The 21,490-nt window shown below is 33.5% G+C and overlaps 1 long non-coding RNA gene across 1 annotated transcript in view; it reads left to right on the forward strand.

Moving 5' to 3' along the window:
• Positions 1-21,490, forward strand: part of LOC106006004 — a 149,628-nt gene that overhangs the window by 112,891 nt on the left and 15,247 nt on the right. Inside the window, exon 3 of the long non-coding RNA XR_001179791.2 lies at positions 350-458. This is a non-coding gene — a long non-coding RNA (uncharacterized LOC106006004). The remainder of the gene's footprint in view (positions 1-349; positions 459-21,490) is intronic.

Consider the following 21,490-nt stretch of genomic DNA (forward strand, 5'->3'; position numbering starts at 1 on the left):
GAGATTACAGTAACATTGATCATATAGCTTTTAAAACACTGTAGGAGAAAAACACACCATTGACAAAAAGCACCAAATTTGGAAAAAATATTTGAAACATTAATGAAACAAATATTTGTCATGCATAATTTGTCTAAAAGCTTTTAAAAATTAAAAGAAAAATTACAACTACATTTTAAATATTAGTCAAAATTTGAGTATGACTAAGTCACAGAAGAAGAAATACACATGGGTAATAAAATGCAAAAAAAAAAAAACATTCCTCACTAAATGTCAGGAATATGTAAACTAACATGGCAATGAATCACTTTTTTTTTTAATTTTTTATTTTTTGAAATGTCACTTTCAGACTTCTGACCTCTAGAACTGTGAAGAAGTGAAATTTAATCAAAGACCTGAAGAGTATGAAATTGCCAGTATGAACAGTAAAAGGAAAGGACTTCCAGGTATGTGAAAAGGTAAGGGGAAAGGCCTTGAACCAAGAAAGAATTTGACACCTGAGGAACTGAAACTTCAGATTAGTGAGTGGGTTTGAGAGATGAGACCAGCATGAGGCAGATACCAGGCTGAGAAAGGGCTGGAGGTTGTGGGAATGCATGTACTTTCTTCTAAGATGTATATTCCATGAAGGTCTTTAAAACGGAGGATTGACTTGATGTGTTGTTTTTGACTTGACTTGATGTATCATTTTAAAAGTAGAGAGTATTACAAAGAATAAATTGAAAAAGACAAGAAGGAAAAGAGATTAAGCTTTTGGAAGTTATGTCAGTGGATGAATCAGAATATAATGGTGACTTGATTTACAGTGAAGATGAAGGGCACACACTGAGTGGAGATACTCTGGAAGTCAAATTGGTAGGGCTTGATGGCTTCAATGTGAAGTGTTAGTGAAGGTAGAAATGAAGAATAAATCTTAGAGTTTTTGTCCTGGATGGTTGAGAATTGTAGGAGGTTCGGAAATGTTCAGTAGTGAATGTCACTTTGTTAATAGATGATTTAGTTGGGAATTGATGGTAGATCTTCTTGACATCAAAGTACTTCATCTTAACCACTGCACTACTGCTGAAAAATTGTCCCCACTGTGTCCCAGGTTTTCTTAACAAAAAAGGAAAAACACTAAAGCACTAAGATTCTGCTTAGCTTTGTGATTCTCTGAGATACTTAAAACTTTCACCCTATTTTTGGGTCTGTACATCTAAGAAGCATGAAGTAGATCACTTGTATAGCCACATTAAATTACCCAGCTGTGAAGAATTCAGTACACACAGAGTTAAGAGACAATAGGGTGAATTAGAAAGTACCTGGATTTGGAGAGACAAATACCTATTTTTGAGTCTTGGCACTATTATTTTCTAGTATGTGTCATTGGATATATCATTGAACTTTTCTGAAACTCAGATTTTTCATAGGTAAAATGTAAATGTCAATACCCATATCATCATTGTAAATAAGAAAACCATGTTATTTTGACTATGGAATTAAAAATTGAAAATGTTTAATTGCCTTTTTTCTCAGGAGTCTAAGTTACAAAACAACTACTATAACATTTCAAAAATAAATAGATATATTTAAAATAAAACTAATAGTTCTATCTTCTTCTTCTATCAAATATAGCCAGTAATAGCAATTTGACTGCTATTCATACATTTCATTTTGCATACAAAACATTTCCGAACATTAAGGTCACTTTTTCTAAAAGTGAGATTGCTACACACACACACACACACAAAATACATGTACATTCTAGAGCTTAGTTTTAGGACCTAACAGTATATTTTAGATTTCCTTCCAAGACAATACATATGTCAACTTCATTTGTGTTGATAAATACATAATAATCAATATTGCATACGTACCAAGGAAGCAATGGATGTAATTTAATCATTCCAATTTGGGAGAAAGTTCAGACTGTTTTAAGTCTTTGCTCTTACCAACAATGCTATAATAAATACCATACCAACATTTATCTTTGAATCCTGGTAATTTTATTTCTATTTGATAATGCTAAGAAATGAGAAAAATAGGTCAAATGCTATACACATTTTAAGTACTAATTAAAGTATTTAAACACTAAGTTAAATTCTAAAATAACAGTAACGTGCATACCACAGAAAGGCTGAGTAGAACAGTGGGGTAGCTCACTTCAGCAACTCTCAGGTTTTCAGTTTTTATGGAAAGATCTTGTTCTGTGAGTGGTGGTAGAAAAACTACATCAGGGCACTTAGAGAAGAATAACACTTGATCTATTCCATATCCTTGGCAATTGATAAGCAGGAAGTGTGAAGACTTGCCTATAAGAGAATCCCTGGCAGTTTTACTTACCCTTTGGAAGCCAAACAAGAAAATCAGACAAAGTCACAAAAAGAAAGTCCATCTTCCCCCTCCTAAAAAAAAAAAAAAGCTGGGAAGACTTGAAAAATACTGAACAGATTTACAAGAAATGCACTGAGATAGCTTTCAAATAGGAAGTTTTGAAGACAGGTATCTTTTGAAGGCATGGAGGAAAAAATAAATAGAAAAATTTCAGATGTCACCACAATAAAACTTGTTTTTGATCTGATATTTTTATTTTTTTCCTCATATGACTTTTACTCATGACCCAGAATATTGTTCAATTCCTAAATTTTGAATGCTGCTTCTTCTAAACTGCTCCTGCCAATATTTCTAACTGTAAAATATCTTGTCTAGTACAGATTTTGAGACTCTTAAAGTATAATTGATTTATGTAATATTCAACAGTATTGAGATTTTATCAGCACTTGTTTGCAAATGGGAATAAGATATGAAACATAGTATTTATGCAGCTATCTTAATGTAAAAAAATAAATAAGACTATTCAAAATAGTATCTAATTAAGTAGCATGCCATTTTAGAAATGAAAACACACAAATATGGGTTTTTTAATAATCAAAAGTACCCATCTGAAGTTATGTACAGTGTCTTTAAGACCTAGGAGTAATAGGAATCCTATCTGCGGCAATTTTCACTATATCTACCATTTTGTTTACTGATCTGTAATTCTCAATTTCTTGATTTCCTTCTTGACTACATATTTCTTGCTCTTGGAATTTGTCCTAGGTTTATGTTCAACCAACCACTGGGAATCTCCATGAAGTTTATAGACTCTTGTCTTACTATTCCAAATACAGGATAGTGCTTAGGTGTCTTGAAGGCTCCTCTCCCTTTTTTTCTGGCCCCTCTTGTTGCTAGCATGACCTGGTATAGGCACTCCCCCCAGGACATTGAATTAATGTTCCCTTCCTGCCCTATCTGACTTCTACCAGGGGATTTACAAATGCATTTGACAGTAGTGTCAATAACATCTTCTTCAAAGAAGATGAATTCTTACATTCAAAATAAGGAAAAGTTTATGGGGCTTTAATAATGTAAAGTCATGAAAATATCTTTTGAGTGTGTAGTAATACATAGCAGATAACAAAGGGAGTGCTATTTTATGATTAAAAATGCCAAAAAGTTTTCATAAATTAGCTTTCAAATTCAATAATTATTGAGTATATAAATATATATAATATAAATATGTAACTAATATATAATATTATACATATTGTATAATTTCATTATTCAAGATTTTCTACATTGCCTTCAGATTATGTTCGGGAAGTCATTAATTAATATAATATGATTGAAAGCCATCTGGTACACTTGTTTATATCATAACAACAAAATAATTTTAAGAGTGTTTTTGTAGGATTGCATGCCAATAATGGTTCTTAAGAAGTTGCCACTGGATTTGTAATAAATTGTGGCATGCTATCTTGAGTCACAATATAATTTCATACATTTGAAAAGTTCTGAGCCATCCCAAATGGCAAGTTCATTTTCCTTTCTAAAAATTTTTCTACCAAAATAGTTGATTTCAGGTCTTTTCTATGTGTATTGCAAAGGTGAAATTTGATCCTGAACTTTTGAGGAGGTTTTAACTGTTTTCCACCACTGATGAAGCTTGTAGTAAAACAGAAATAATCCTTTTCCTTGCACAATGTCATATTATCAAATGTAATGGGAAGATCCCCTTTGATATTTTTAGATCACAATTTTGATAATGAATACAAATTTTGTCAGATATGTGCATAAGTCTTATATCTCAGTTCATCTAGTTTGTTTTCAGTTTTATAAAAATCTCTGAATTTTGGAAAAAATTAACAAAATGCTTGAGGTCAGAAATGTCTGCCATATATCCAGTACAATTGTTATTTGAAATGAAGTCTTAACAGATTAAACTTTTGGGAGTTAGTAATTTTCAGAGAAAACACAATATATCAAACAGTAAATGGTAACCTGTTCTTAACTTTTAAGTCAAATGAGAATTGCACTAATAGGGAACAGGTAACCATATCTCTCATTAGAAAACTATCTCATCTAATGAAATGCCAAAAGAGGTCTTTTCTGCACAATCTCTGAGAGGAAAAACAAGTGATTATTGCCTTTTATATTGATGTAGAAATCAAGAATAGTAGAACTAAGAATAAAAATGATTCACCTTTTTATTAAAAAAACAAACAAGCAAAACCCCAAGCAAACATCAAAACCCAAAACCCTGACTACATTGGGATTTCATCTGCAGAAGTGGGCTGAGATGTCCAGATGGTAGGACTGGACTAAATATTACACAAAAGACACTGATACTTCATGACAGCATTGCCTGGATGGTGCCGAAATGTGACGATGTAAACAGAAGGAATACCTCTTTCCAGTCTGCTATTCCTCTCCTCCCCTCCAACCTCATCTAGCCTGACATTTGACAGTTGGCAGATACCTCATCCAAAGAAGCAGAGCCAAATATTTGATTTGAATAGTCACATAGAAGCTGTCTCACTTTAATGGCCATGACCAACTTGTTTGCATTTTCTATTTGTTGGAATATGTGAAAATATTTATAACAAACAATCAGAACTTTGGATGAGTTATTAGGTTCTGAATGAAGGGAATCAGGAATTCCTTTTTGGGACTTTCTCAGAAATGTAGATTATAACAGTGAGTTTCAGTTAAAAGATAAGTGCCTTGTTGTAGAGAATTTAACTTCGAGATTTGTTGCCCTGTTTGTGGTTTAAGCTTTTGGACATTCTCTAGACATTTTCAGAGATGTCAATTTGAAAACGTTTGACAATAGACAAGGCTGTAATTTTTATGTGGCTCTTGTTCATTACACTCTTTTGTGTGTTTACTATTGGACATAGTAGGCTTATGATTTATGGTGAAATAAGTAAACACTACGTATTTGGGCCAAATCATATCAATTTTAGGATGACAGAAGACAGGAAGTGCTAAGTACTTATTGATTAAAACGAGAAGAAGGGTACAACAAAGCCTAGGAACAAGCACCTGACAATATCAGTATCTGCAAAATTCACTTATTTATTCAACATTTTTGTTTAGCACTTACATTGTGTTCTTCCCTGTAGATACAGCAAAGAATTAGGGGTCAGTTTTTCTTCTAAAAGACTTACAGTAAAGGGGAAACAGTGGAGACCACCTCTGGTTTCATTTCCTTGTAACAACAACAACAACAAAATCAAAGCTGAAATTAAAAAATACAGCATTTATGCTTGTCTACAAATTATCCAATACACAGGTATAAATCCAATATAAATTTCTAAGACTTCTTACAAAAAAGTGCAAATTTTTATTGAGATAAATTAAGAAAAGTTAAATAGTAAGAGAGATATGAAATATCTTGGATTAGAAAAGTCAATATTTTAAGACTTACATTTTTCACAGATTTATTTACAGATTTATTATATACCCAGTCAAAATATATTCATTTATCTTCATTTCCAGTTATTCTACTCTTTGATATCTATCCCAGAAACCCTGTATACAGGTCTTAGGGGAAGAACTGTAAAGATATTTATCAGAGCAATATTTGTGATAGTGAGGATCTCGAGTAACCTAGATGACCATTACAAAGGGAATGAATAAGTAAAAATAGATGAATTCCTTAGAAAAATAACTTGCTTCATTTGGAAATAGTGAATTACAAATACATTCAACAACTTGGATAGATGTTAAAACCTAATGTTAGGAGAAAAATTAAGAAACAGAATGAATTCTATTGAATGAATCTATAGCACAATACAATTTATGTACATTTGAAGAACTTATACAAAACAGTATGTATTTCTCAAAAGGATATACCTGATATATTAGAGTGGGTGCCTATTTTGGTAATAAGAATAGGGACAGAATTAGAGAAGAAGACAAAAATAAATAAAAATAAAACAACAAAAGAGTTCTATATCAATTGATGGTAATCATGTCCATCATGAATGTAAGTATATCTAAGTCAACTCTGTTCTTTAGATAAATATATGTAAATAAAACATAAATTATTGAATAATTGGAGGGAGTCATCACTTAAGTCCACTGATCCTGAAAACCTGAGAAACATCAGAGGGGAAATATCCCTGGGATTTGACATCATGGACTTCTTTAGTGACCTCAACAAGAATAATTTCAGTAGAGGAGTAAGGGCATAAATCAGAGTAGATGGTCACTAAGGGTAAACAGGAAGGGAAAAAGTGGTAATGTAGAATCTTTCATATGTATATAAAGTTATAGGGAAATTCCCTGGAAGGCTCACAGGTGATATGAAAAATGCCTCAAATATGTATGACCCCAGACTCCTTACCCCAGGGCTAATGTTCCAAAAAACCTAAATTTTGGAAAATGTGAAATTGATTGAATTCAATGTCAAACATGAAGGGCCAGATAAATATGACCTTTCCCAAATCTCATTACAGAAATTACTACTTAAACCTACCTATACCTAATCCTCTGATTTGTTTTCATAAACTGAGATCCAGGACTAAAAAAAAAAAAATTGAAATAAAAAATAGCTTTTTACTGCTTGATGAAATTTATTTCTTCAAACACATTTTGGGGAAGTTTTTGAGAGGGGAATAAATAATAATTACAAAAAGGAGTCATGGACTCTGCTAGTTTCTTACTCCTGCTTTAATAAGTTACCATAAAATTAATATATTAAATAACACAAATTTATTGTCTTATAGTCCTAGAAATCAGAAATCTTAAAATCAAGGTGTTGCACCTTGAGCTGCACTCCTTCCGAAAGATCTAGGGAAGATCCATTTCCTTACCTTTTCTTTTCCTCTTTGCCCCCTCCTTTTTTCTCTCCCTTCCTCTTCTCTTCATCTCTCTCATCTCCGCTTCCACTGTTATGTTGCCTTTACTAATTCTAACTTCCCTGCCTTCCTTTCCTAAGGCTCCATGTGCTTACGTTGCCCCTGCCCTCACCGATATTCCCAGAAAATCTTAAATTTTAAGATCTTTAATTTAGTCATATCTTAATATTCCTTTTATTATGTAAGGTAACATATTTACAAATTTTGAGGATTAAAACGTAGACATCTTGGGGTCCACTATTCTACCAATCAGAGATTCTAAAACTCTCTATTGATTTTTATTTTCACCTCTTTCACTGAGGTGAAAGACTCAGTTCATTTATTCATTAAATGAGGGATAGTAAGTTTTATATTGCATTCTTTATTTGTGAGTTAAAATAGTATAAAAATTATCTTGAGATACTATGTTATTCACTCAGGAGAGTAGAGAAAATGTTCTCTATCTGTTCCCCCTACTCCTAAATAGCACTATCTATGATTATACAAGATTTTAAAATGTCTTATTTTCTTTTAATATTGTTTATGTTTTCTTTCTTATTACCATTTTCCTCCAAGCTAATAACAAATGAAATGCTAACAAATTAATATTTTAGCTTTGGACAGGAACAAAGAAGAAAAACAAAAAGGAAGCAAGAGGAGAATGGAGGGGCGAGAATGTACTGAGAACTTATTGGCACAATTGTTCCAGGCATACTACAGCCACAGCCTAATTTCATTTAATTCTCACAGTAACTGAACACTGCCATTTCCATTTTACAGTTTAGAAAACAGGCTTGTAAAAGTCACATAACTTGCCTAGGTCACAAATATAAATAGTTGGGTTAAAAGCTCGATTTTTATAACTCCGAAGCCCATTATCTTTCCATGTCACGGCAGTATATGCTTTGTGTTAAATATGTTGTATTAGTTTCCTAGGGTTCTCATAATATACTACTACAAACTTTGTGGATCAAAACAATTGAAATATATTTTCTCACAGTTCTGGAGGCCAGAAGTCTGAACGTCAAGGTGTTGGTAGGACCGTGCTCCCTCTGGACACACTCTAGGATGAAGTCCTCCCTTACCTCTTCCTCTTCCTTGTAGGTCCAGGAATTACTTTCTTGGGGATTACTTAATTTCAGTCTTTGTATCCATCTTCACATGGCCTTCTCTTCTGTGTCTCTGTTCTCTTTCTCTCTTGGTTTTAAACCACTTCATTGAGGTATGATTCACATGCAAAGAGCTGTACATATTTACCATATAAACTCAGTTTGGGGACACGTATTCACCCATAAAAACTATCACCAACATCAAGGTCAGAGACATATCTGTTACCTCCCATTACTTCTGGCTCCCTTGATGATGATGATGATGACAATGGTGACTGATGATGATAATAAGTGTGTAGTAAAAATATCTAACCTAAGAGCTACCCTCTTAGAAAATTTTAAGTATACAATACAGTATTGGTAGCTATAGGCTCAATACCATAGCATAGTAGATCTCTAGAACTTCTTTATCTATCGTACCTGAAATTGAATCTTTTGACCATCACCCCTACATTTCTCTGCCTACCAGCCCCTATCAATAGCCCTTCTACTCTCTATTTCTATGAGTTTAACAATTTTGGATTCCACCTGTAAGTGAAATTGTATAATATTTGTCTTTCTGTACCTAGCATAATATTGTCTTTTCTTATAAGGGCTCAGTATTTTTTTAATAAGATTCTGTGTCTTCTTTTATAAGAAGATGTTATTGTATTTAGGGCCCACTATAATCTAGGACAATCTCATATTAAAATCTTTCATCTTCAAAAACTCTTTTTTTCTGAATAAAGTCACATTCACAGGTCTTAAAGCATGGACATATATTTTGGAGAGAGAGCATCACCATTCAACCCACTACACATATGTTTATGAATTAAGCACATTTAAATTGAGACCATCATATATGAAAAGATGTCCAACTTTACTAATTATCAGGGAAATAAAACTCAAAATCAATATCACCTATCAAAATGGCTAGAACCAAAAATACAAGAAATAGCAATGTTGGGGGGGTAGAAAAAGGAAACTGTGTGCACTGTTGGTGGGAATGAAAATTGGTACAGGCATTGTAGAATACAATATGGAGTTTCCTCAAAAAAAATTAAAAATAGAATTACCATATGATCTAGTAATTCCAACCGGACATTTACCCAAAGAATATAAAAACTAATTTGAAAAGACATACGCACCCCTACGTTCATTGCGACATTATAAACCATTATTTACAATAGCCAAGATATGGAAGAAACCCAAGTATCGATCCATAGACAAATGGACAAAGGACATGTAATAAGCGACGAGCACTAAATAATATACAGGACTGTTGAATCATCATCTTGTACACTTGAAACTAATATAATAGTTTATGTTAATTATACTTCAGTAAAATTTAAAAATGAATTGAGGTCATATTGAAAAAAAAAGACTCTCTCCTCTTTGTTTTTGTGGTATTGTGTGTTTTGCAGCATGTCTGAACACAGTAGGTATTTAATAATTATTGAAAGAATTGGAATAGCATTTGTAACCAATAATTAAAGTTTTTGTAGAATTTTGTTAAATAATGAAGTTAAACTAATTTTATTAAAGTTAACAAATCAGTAGAACACCATGGTTTCACAGTATTTAAAATGAGAATCTGGAGTCTACTTACATAATAATTAATTGTCCCTGTTAGCTAAATTCTAATTGTATGAAAAAGAAATGGGCCTCTGTAAGATGTGAAATATGTGAACATAGTAAAAAATTGTCTCTAACTATTGGGAATCACAGATAAATATTGCTTTAAAAAGCCCATTTTAAAATTAGCTCAATTTACCACCATGGTCAATTACATAGCCAAATACATTCTTGATGGGACTTGTCTAATGGGCCATCATTCTTTCAAGAACAAAATTGTTTCCTATTCCTGTGATTTGATAATAAGTAATAAACATGTACTATATCAATTTACAAAGCCAATTACATAATCAAGGAGAGTGCCAAGAGCAATAACCAAAATACTCTGTACTGTATTTACTTTCATATTCTCCACCTTCCCTAAGGCACCAGGCCTGGCATTTTTCCTACTTTCCCAATTTTCTTTGCATAATTTTCCACTTGGTGGACTGCCATTGTCAACAGCAACACTCTTCAACTTCTGGAGGTTTGGTAAGAGCAGTTGAAGAGATGAGAACTGTATTTAATTAAATCCTGGTTGCTGAATGTAAGTAAATACAAAAGTGCTTAATTATTCAACATTGCTAGTGAGGAAAGTCATGCAAGAGGCTCCAGCAGAAATTTGGTATCTCATGAGCTTTGAGGTATAATCCTGAAAAAATATCAATTTCCTCTATATCCCCTTTCAATTACAAAAATACTTTTAAAATAACACAGATGAAAGTAGGCATAACTCATAAAAATACCTTGTTAATTTCAGCTGCTGAAAAAGATACATGTAGAGATAGATAATGTGATCTCATGTAGGATATGCTTCATAAAAGCATCTGTAGGCTTTGGGATTCATGTATACTTAAGATAAATGCATAAGTAAAAGCAAAAGAAGAAAGCTACACCAATCAGTGTAGCTGATTTGAATTCCAGGGCAAGAGACTACTTCATTTTAAAATTTGATCTTATGTTTCTTCCGAACTTGTTTTAGTTTTTAGTATCTCACTTAAATATTATAGTTTCAAAGCATTTGAACTTAATTAGTTGTATAAATTTAATGTGATTTTAATTACTACCCTAATTCTTAGAGTGTTTATGAGTAAATACAAGTCTAACATCCCTCAGAAAGAATTACTACCAAGTTATTTGTTAAATGTAAGCACAGATATATTAAACATCTACTATAATCTCATAGTAGTTCTATTCTTTAAATATATATATATATATCAGTAGTCAGGGGATAGAATTCTTTGGGTAAATTTCACAGTTTACACAGTATTGTATGTGAACTCTTTGTTTCTTTTATTGATTATTTACTTTTTACTGAAAACATTACTGATAATATTTGGATAAGGTGACATTTTAAATTTTATCAGAATAGCTAATCAGAAATAGGTTAGATTTTATACAGATGTGGATATCCCCAGATGTGAATATAGGAAAAACTTAGTTTTGTCTCCGGGTATTTATTCACCATATAAATCTACTACCACATTCTTATCTGTTATGTAAATAAGATGTGGAATTCCAATAGTGTATCAGTGTTCTACAACAGATGGTACACTGAGATTTACCACACCATTACATTTAATGGGTTTGAATTCATTTGGATTTCTTGATGTTCTCTCTGTCCTTCTCATAGCAGCAATGTTGCCAATGTTCCTGATTATATATGATTTGAGAGAGTGCTTAAAGAAGAAAAACTCCTTTATCTTAGAAATATGAGTATTTTATGTCAAAGTTTAAAGTGTATATGTATTGCATTTCAGAGGATTTATATGCCCTGTGAGAAAAGGATGGTTAATGAATATTCAACAAAGTACTTGCAGTCATTACACTCAAAGATATTTTATAAAATGGAAATACTCAATTAACTATTGTAGTGCTAGTAGGGAGTATTCATTTGAAAAACAAAAAGAAATTTTCATCCTAGATCATTGTGGATGAAGTAAAAAAAAAAAGTTTAATATAAGAGAATACAAAGACTCTGGAAGACATGCATCTTAGTCATATTAAGTAAAGATTTTCACAAACTGTTTCTGTTAACAAAAATTTATATAGTTCTTGGCTCACTAATTACTGTAGATTAATAAATAATATCCCTCAAAGTGTTTGATCTGTGAAGGGTCAGAACTCAGTGATAATTGAAAATGGCAGCATGAGCCCTATGGGCTTTTTGTCTCTGAACGCTCTCTCTTTAGGAGCAGAATGAGTATTGGTGTAGCTTTAATCAGTTTCAGAAATTACTGTGGATGAACACAAAGTGGAACAAGAATAAAGAACCCAGAATTATGACAATAACCTGGCATTTGCAAATCAGTACATCTCAAAGGGTGACCAACAAAATAGCAGCACCAAAATCTCTCTAAAGTCTTATTAAGATTGGAGATGCCCAGGCCTAATCTCACACTCATTAAATCAAAATCTGGGGTGGGGAGGTGAGCACAGGTGGATCTGGGTATCAAAACATTTTTGCAAACTCTGCGATGATTGTCATTGCATACATACTATGATATACGTTGCAGGTCAACCCTCAAGTCCAGTACTCTAAAGCAGACTCTCTGGGTTCGACCCAGGCTCCTGTGCTCACTTACTTCTGTGATCCAGAGTTCATTACTTACTTATACTCTCTGTTCTAGCTTCCTTAATGGCCAATGGGGTAAATGTACCTGTGTCACGGGATTGTTACGAGGATTAAATGAGTTAATATTTGTAAAGTAATTATTACTTGCACATAATAAGTACTAAAAAAATAGGAATTTGTAAAAGGAAAATGAAAATAGTGCACGTTTATTGGAGATGCCAGATCATAGTTAACACACAGATTTTCTTTTAGCAAGAGAAAAACAAAACTCCCCAGAAAGTATCCAAGTATGGAACATTGTGCTATTATTCTGTGTTTGAAATTAATAGAAACCAAAATCGCCCTCTGTATTCTTTTCGCTTTATTATTACAACTTTGTAATGAATATTTTTACTATTGTCAGAATCGGCCAGTAGTCAAGACACTGAATAAAACATCCTTTCCATCTTTTTCGGTCATGCTGAATACTAACTCTGGTGACATACAAACCCTCATGAATGGTGCACATGCTTTTCATTAGAATGAGATGAGGCTTAAATACAGTATCTCGGTAGATGTATGAGCCATGCTATTTCCAGCAAATCACTGCAGTAATACAGCACAGCAGTCATCTTCAAGTGACACTGCAGATACAATATTCCAGACACTTTGTTTTCAGTTCATTTGTGGGACATTGGGCTCATTTGGCAGCAGTACTGATGTCACATTCATTTATCGGCACTTCAGAGGCATTCACACAACATCCCCTAATTGCATTACAATGGCCTGCCATTGCCATGTGTTTATTGATTTTTACTTCTTAGAAGCCTTTTCTATTGTTATCTGTAAACTCCTTAGATTTACAGTCATTCCTCTACAGTTAGAACAAGAAAAGCAGAGTGCTAGAGACGGAAAGGAGGACGGCCTGATTATATTTCAGTTGTCTAATAGCTGGTTGTTTACCTAATGAGAGCTAATTCCAGAAATGAATCACGATTTTTAATATATCATCACATCCCCCATCATTTTAATGGGGGGGGATATCAAGGTTTGGACTTTTACATATATCCCATCAGAATCAGTCGTCAGGGTCTTCCATACTGAAAGCAGTATGTCTGGGCATTCATAATTGTACTTGCAGTATTATTCACACGAGTTTGCAGGAAGTCTAATTACTTCTTCAAATTGGCCTGAAAAGCACTTAGACAGTAGGGCTTTCCATTGGCCCAGAAGTCATTTGATCTCTTTATGACTTCCCTGAGCTAGCATCAGCCATTTCAGATTGGCTCTGGCTGTGAAACAGGCAATGGTGCATCTGTTTTTTGGTTTGTTTTTTAATGGGAAAAACACTTTCCAAGAAGGCAAACTTCATATCCTTACTTATATAAGAGTTATGTGTAACCTTTTAAAATATAAAAATGAGAGGAGCCCTAAAAACATAGTTCATCTGAATCTAATACGAAAACTAGAAAATATACCCAGGTCAATTTTAATATATACTCTGCTTATTTTGATGTGTGTATATGCTTACGTGTGTGTGTGTGTATGTGTGTGTGTGTGTGTGTGTGTGTGTGTGTGTGTGTGTGTAAAAGAAATACTACCAACTTCGTTCAGGCTGATTTTAATACTCTAAATATAAACCTTAACAATAATTTGGGAAGTTTTCAAATTATATGTTTTAAGTAGTGATTAGGCTGAAATTTATGCTGTGTGACATGATCTTTGCCTTCCTGGAGTTTAGTAAGTACACCCATCCACATTTTTTTAAAAAAATTACTAGATCGACATTTTAATATCCTTATGAAATATGAAGTTTCTTACAGTTGCTGAGAAAAGTCTTAAAAAAATCAGAAGATGAAATTAAAACTAACATATTCTTATGGAATTGAAAATGGTACAGTTATAAAATCTAAGAGTCATTTACAAAAATTATTTTTACCACTCTATTTCTTTCCAGTATCATAATTTAAGAAGTACCAGTTTATCATAAAATTTAGGGAAGACAATCGAAGAAGGGTTTTTATCAGCTGTCAAAAATCTATCTTAATTGGGATTTCATATAATGAACTTGAATATCTTTTCAAGTACTTTGAAGTTATCTCTGAATTAATTAGTAATAATAAATCAATTCTGTTACTGCATATAATTGTTTTCTTTATTTTTGGTAACATAAAATTAGCAAATGCAGAAAATTTTAGATTATTTGTTATAGTATTATATGAAATCTGGGATTGATCATGTATTTATTTATGTCATAACATTTGAAGTACTCTAGATATTTAAATAATCGCAACCCAGCTCCTATATAAATTTGTACATACACACATAACTCATGAAAGTGTTTAATTCCAGTTTTAATTACTTGACATTCATGATAAACCTTAAAATATCTTATATAATGTTAATTATAACTCAGTTAAGACCAGCATAAAAGTATTTTTCCAATATTTATGACAGGGAAAGCAAAATATTTAATTTAATAATTGACATAGGAATTTTATACATACAAGCCTTCTATCACTTGCAACCATCTTTGACTTTTTTATATAGTTTATATCTCACCTCTAATAAAATTCAAAATCATGTCAATACCACTTAATTTATTTAACAAATAGTTGTTAAACACCTATTATATTCCAATTAATCTAAAATTCTAAGACTAATAAAAATATAGTAATAAGTATAGTAACAAAAATCCAAATAGGTATGATCCTTACCATTATAGAACTTACAGTTTACCAGCTGTCAAAGAAATAAATTGCCTAATGTGCTGTAAAAAAAGTTATAATGATCTATAATAAAAGGACCTCATCTAGTCCAATAAATTTGAGAAAGGCTTCCTTGAAGAAATTATTTTTCAGCTCAGATCAGAAGAATGAATTAGAGTTAATAAGGAACAATGAAGGAAATCATTCAATATGTGTAAAAAGTCATTATAGGTCAGCACAGAGAATGAGGAGAGAAATAGTATGAGGTGAGACAGGAATTAGTCAGGGAGAGACTCAAAGAACAGGAGGATTTTAGAGTACACTAGCTGCAAAGTATGACTAGTGGCAGGCAAAAGTAGTTGCAGGAAATGGCAAGATACCATTCTCTTTTTTATTTGTGATAACACAGATGGACCTAGAATGTATTAATGTATTGTGCTAAGTGACAAAAGTCAGACAGAGAAAGACAAATACCATATGACTTCACTTATATGTGGCATCTAAAAAAACTAAACAAACAAAAAAAAACAGAAACAGACCTATAAATATGGAGAACAGACTGATGGTGGCCAAAGGGAAATGGGGGAAGGATGGGGAGAATGGGTGAGGGGAATGGGAGGTACAGACTTCTAGTTATGGAATGAGTAAGTCATGGAGATAAAAAGTACACCATAGGGAATGTAGTTAATGGTATTGTAAAGCATATGGTAATAGATGGTAGTTACACTTGTGGTGAGAATAGCATAAGTATAGAGTTGTCAAATAACTATGTTGTCCACTTGAAACTAAAATAGCGTTATGTGTCAGCTCTACGTTCAGAACAAAAGTAGTTGCCAGAAGAACAAGGAGGAGAACACTGCAGTAGTACATGCAGAAGATTATTACTTGAAGTAAGATATTGAGGGCTGGGGTGCTTGGGTACCTCAGTGGGTTAAGCCTCTGCCTTTGGCTCAGGTCATGATCTCAGGCTCCTGGGATCTAGCCCCACATCAGGCTCTCTGCTCAGCAGGGAGCCTGCCCTCCTCTCTCTCTCTCTCTCTCTCTCGCTCTCTCTCTCTCTCTCTGTCTGCCTCTCTGCCTACTTGTGATCTCTCTCTGTCAAATAAATAAATAAATAAATAAATAAATAAATAAAATCTTAAAAAAAAAAGATATTGAGAGCAGTAAAAATGGAGGTGTGAATAAAACTGAGAGAGTCTTACAAGGATCAGTCAAAATTACTTGGTAGAAGTCAATGTAGGGAATGAAGAAAAAAGAAATGATTCCTAGATTTCTAGCATACCCAGTTGATTGATACTGCTGCAATGCATTGATATTGGGAAGAAAATGGTATGAGAATATGGCACAAAACTTTTAAAATAGATTCTTATTCCTTTTAGTAGTAAAAAATAATCATTGGAATAGGAAGAGTAAGAAACACAAGAGGAGAGGATGAGGCAAGAAGATCCTAGTTTTCCTTACTTTTGGAGCTTTAGTCTAGTGAAGGGAGATAAATTAAAACGAAAATGAGGAGGTGGGGATGCCTAAGTGGCCCAGTCAGTTACGCATTTGGCTCTTGATTTTGGCTCAGGTCTGATCTCAGGGTGATGAGATGGAGCCCGGAGTCTGACTCCATGTTCAGTGCAAAATATGCTTGTGTTTCTATTTCTCTCTGCCCCTCCATCCCAGTGTCTTTCAATTTCTCTCTCTCAAGTAAATAAATCTTTAAATACAACAACAAAAAAAAAAAGAAAGAAAGAAAGAAAGAAAGAAAAAAGAAAAGAAAAGAAAGAAAAAGAAAAAGAAAATAAGAAGAAAAGAGAAGAATACTTTGTTCCACATAAGATTTAGAATTTGGGGACACTTCCTTTAACATTAGCTTCTCCTTTCCCCCACTTTTTCCCCTAAATCCTACCCCTCCATGACCTTAGAGAATAGCTCCATGGAAAGCAAGCTTGGAATCTCAGTGTTGTTAAGGAAAGGTAAGATTAATCCTTAACTAACACTGCACCTAATTCCTGTCTTGTATGGAGGGACTCTAGTCTCTCGTGGGGGACATGGTGTATAGTGAGCAATCAGAGCCTTCCAAGGGCCATGAAGAGGCTAAAGAGAGAACATCTTGGCCATGGTCTCCATAGAAGGTATAGGGGAGCATTAGAAAGATTTCTGTCACCTATGAATGCAGAGAAGACTGGGTTACCTGGGGATAAAAATCAGGCTCTGACAAAGCCCAGATGGGTACACTGAAACAGACATTACCCTGGTGCCAAAAATAGCAACAAGGTGAACACTCATTAGGCAAGGCTGAATACATGTGAGGAGAGAGGTGGCTAAAGTAGTCAAAAAATGCCACAGTGATTAACACCAACAGCAGAAATTTTCTCCGCTAATACAAAGTTGTTCTCATATATCAGATGCCATCCTGGGTAGGAAAAGGAAAAGAGAAGTAAAACAACAAAATTGAGCATTTTGCTTAAGGTGATTATTTCCATTATTGCATTGAGCTATTTGATTTACTGAGATTCAGGTGACTCAAGAGAATGGTAAAGTAACTTATAGACATAATAAAGGAGCTACTTTATTTTATTAATCTGAGAATAGTGCAAGTACATTCAAAGCTTTGTGTTTAAATATGGAATGATATTGAATTAAAGATGATGACAGGAAAATGCCATGGACATTTCTCACATCTTTTAATGTGTCTCACTTCATCTGGACTCAGTCTCCAAGAATAAAGCTAGAGGTACTATATAATGTGTGAGGTAATACTCATTGACACTGTCAGAGACAGAATTCTGAGTTGATTTAGCATTAGTTTGATATAAACTGGTGTCCCATTTAGTATGTCTTTATGTGAAGTTTTCAGAATTGAAGACACAAAGAAATAATAAAGTTATAATCTATTCTTTGGATCCCTTCTTTGTCATGGTTGATTTTACCATGGACCTAGGTCTAATCTCCAGCCCTTAATGGCTATAGCCAGACACTACATCATTGGAATTATATATATTTTATGATTAAGTTTATGATTTTTTTATTAGAATAGTATTTAAAAGTGGAAGAGAACATTTTTGCTCAAAATTTTTCTTCCAAGAGACATGTTGATGAATTCTTTCCATTATTTCCACATCCATCTATACGTATGTACATACGTGTACTATCTGATTTAGTGGATGATTTCTAGGTCCAGAAGTACAATCAGAATAAGAATCTTCTCAAAATTCCTGAGCCTCTACAATTAACTCATAGAATGCCATAGAAACATACAAGCTTTGACAGCTCTCAATCTTCTGATACATATTAGGGAAGGAAAAAAAAGTCCCTAGTGTTACTGAATGTTTGTGTCTCCTCAAAATATATATGTTGAAACCCTAACTCCTAATGGGATAATAATAATCGGAGGTGGGGTTTGGGGGAGGTAATTAGGTTTAGATGAAGTTATGAGGATAGGGTCCCCATGATGGGATTAGTGTCCTTATAAGAAGAGGATGTCCTTATAAGAAGAGGAAGTGACTTGAACTTTGTATGTCTCACCGCCAAGTGAGGACCCAAAGAGAAGGTGGCTGTCTCTAAGTCAAAAAGAGCCTTCGCTAAGAGCTTGACCAGGTTGGCACTTTGATCTTGGTCTTCCCAGCCTACAGAACTCTAAGAAATTTTTTATTGTTTAGGATTAAAATTTAAGAAATGTCTATTGTTTAAACCCTCCAGTCTGTGGTATTTGTTATAATAGCTTGGACTGACTAATCCTAGCCTTTTTTACTAATGGCACAGCAGAAGGAGCTGCATGCTTATTTGTTTGACTGAAGAAGGAGCTGTATTTATATCAGCAGGTCTAGGCATAAAGGTGGTGTCTTGAGCCCAGGGGTCAGTGCAGACTCTTTTGTTTTTTATTATTATAGAAAGATGATCCTAGGGTCTTCCATTTGATGAGGACAGCCGGATTTATTTCTTACACCGGTCAAGAGTGGCCGGCCACATGAAATGGACTCCTTGATCACATCCAAGGTGATCCAGGAGCTGTGAATTTCATAGCAACAGCAATCCTAAAACAAAGCAAAAAGCCAATCAGCATTTTTACATGTCTAAATTTGTGCTGGTCTTTACATTTAGCTGGTTATATAGTAACCAAATTGCTAAATCAATTTAAAATGGAAGATTCCTGGGCTTGAAATTCTTTAGTTGAGTGTCTACGGACTAAAAACTTTACCTTATAACATTATATTTGCTTGAAGAGTCTTGGGACCCAGAGAAAAAGATTTGTTATAGCTAATCATAACTAAGAAAACATGCAGATTAAAAATATATGAATATTATAAATTAAAATAGGAAATAGAATTTTGTGTTTCCTTTTTACTTTATACTGTGAATCATTTCATAAGCCAGAGAAATTTCCTCAAATAAACTATTATTGAGTAGTTGCTAAATATTTCGTCTTCCTGTTGTGCTATGAAGTCCCTATTTTGGGGTATACTGTTGACCCTTGAACAACACAGGTTTGAACTATATGGGTTCACTTGTGGATTTTTTTCAATAAATATAGTACAATACTATAATTTATTTTCTCTTCCTTATGATTTCCTTAATTACATTTTCTTCTCTTTAGTTTTACGGTCAGAATACAGTGTATAATACATGTAACATAAAATATGTGTTAATCGACTGTTTATGTTATCAATATGGTGTCCAGTTAACAGTAGGCTATTGGTAGTTAGGTTTTGGGGGAATCAAAGTTATATATGGTTCTTTGTGCAGGAGGTTGGCGCTCTAACCCCACATTGTTCAAATCAACTATATAGGCTAATTTCAACTTTTATATGTTATAGATATTTATATATGAGTACATTTAAAGCATATTTATTGTAAATACATAAAATATTCTTTTTCATAGTGGAATTTCTAGGCAGTTTTTTTAAAATATTTTATTTATTTATTTGACAGACAGAGATTACAATTAGGCAGAGAGCAGGCAGAGAGAAAGGAAGGGAAGCAGGCTCCCTGCTGAGCAGAGAGCCTGATGTGGGCCTCCATCCCAAGACCCCAGGACCATGACCTGAGCCAAAGGCAGAGGCTTTAACCCACTGAACCACCCAGGCGCCCCTAGACAGTTTCTCTTTTTAAAGATTTTATTTATTTATTTGACAGACTGACAAGTAGGCAGAGAGGCAGGCAGAGAGAGGAGGAAGCAGGCTCCCTGCTGAGCAGAGAGCCCGATGGGCTCTCTCCCAGAACTCTGGGATCATGACCTGAGCTGAAGGCAAAAGCTTTAAACCACTAAACCACCCAGGTGACCCTAGGCAATTTTGAACATATATCCCTGTCATTGTCTCTATTTTTATAATACAGATTCCCAAACATAGAGGATTTTTTAAAAAGATTTTATTTATTTATTTGAGAGAGAGAGTGTGTGCTTGAGCATGGGGAGAGGCAATGGGAGAGAGAGAAGCAGGCTCCACAGTGATCAGGAATCCTCATGTGGAGTTCCATCCCAGGATCCCAGGATCAACCTGAACCAAAGACACTTAACCAACTGAACCACCCATGTACCCCGAGGACTGGTTTTTTTAATGAGACTTATTTTAAGTTCTTAAAACCTAAATATAACTGCTTGTAGAAAATTAAATTATTTTTATTCATTTTATTTCTAATAGTAATACTCACTTATTCTTTATTCTCAGTATTCCTGTTGTAAAATTTTATTAACTATAATTTGGAACTTGAAACACCACAATTATACATTCTATGGTATTGTGTATTCTTTTCAGATGCAATATCATTAGATAAAAAGTATACCGCATAAACAAGTTCATTTAATATGCTACTTTGTTTATTTAAATTTTCCAGACTAGAGTAAAACTGGTGATGTTTAAGAGTATTAAACTCTCTCTTAAAAGGCAAAGTTTGACCTATCGGTGAAAACATTTGCCAAGGTTTTAATCCCTGTAAGTTTGAGATGAAAACAAGTTACACTCTTATCAAGGCGAAGTATAAATAAGTAAACGGAATCTTATTTTACATGGTGCCATATTTCTTCTGGCCATTATAGGCTTGATTTAGTCCACTTCATAAACTATGATTTCATAATAATGTTCAAATGTATGTATTAAAGAATTATTCTACATTATTAAGCAACTATATGAACACAGAGGTTGCGATAAGGATTAATTGTAGCCATTTTAAATAAAATAATCCATGGTATCACCATTTTCTATGTTCTAATTAAATGCTACTCTGGACTTGATAAAGAAAAGCTCAAATATAAAATATTTTGAAGTAATTAACTGCAGTAGTTTCCTAGAAAGAAAACATTTTATTCCTTTTGCTTAGCAGGTGTGTGCAGTCTTAGGCAAGTGTGAGACAATTTAGCTGTGGTTGTATTTGACTAGATTTATTTCATATGCATTTTTA

Source organism: Mustela putorius, unplaced genomic scaffold (assembly GCF_011764305.1).
Source record: "Mustela putorius furo isolate JIRA1106 unplaced genomic scaffold, ASM1176430v1.1 tig00003834_pilon_pilon_pilon, whole genome shotgun sequence".
Classification (NCBI taxonomy): domain Eukaryota; kingdom Metazoa; phylum Chordata; class Mammalia; order Carnivora; family Mustelidae; genus Mustela; species Mustela putorius.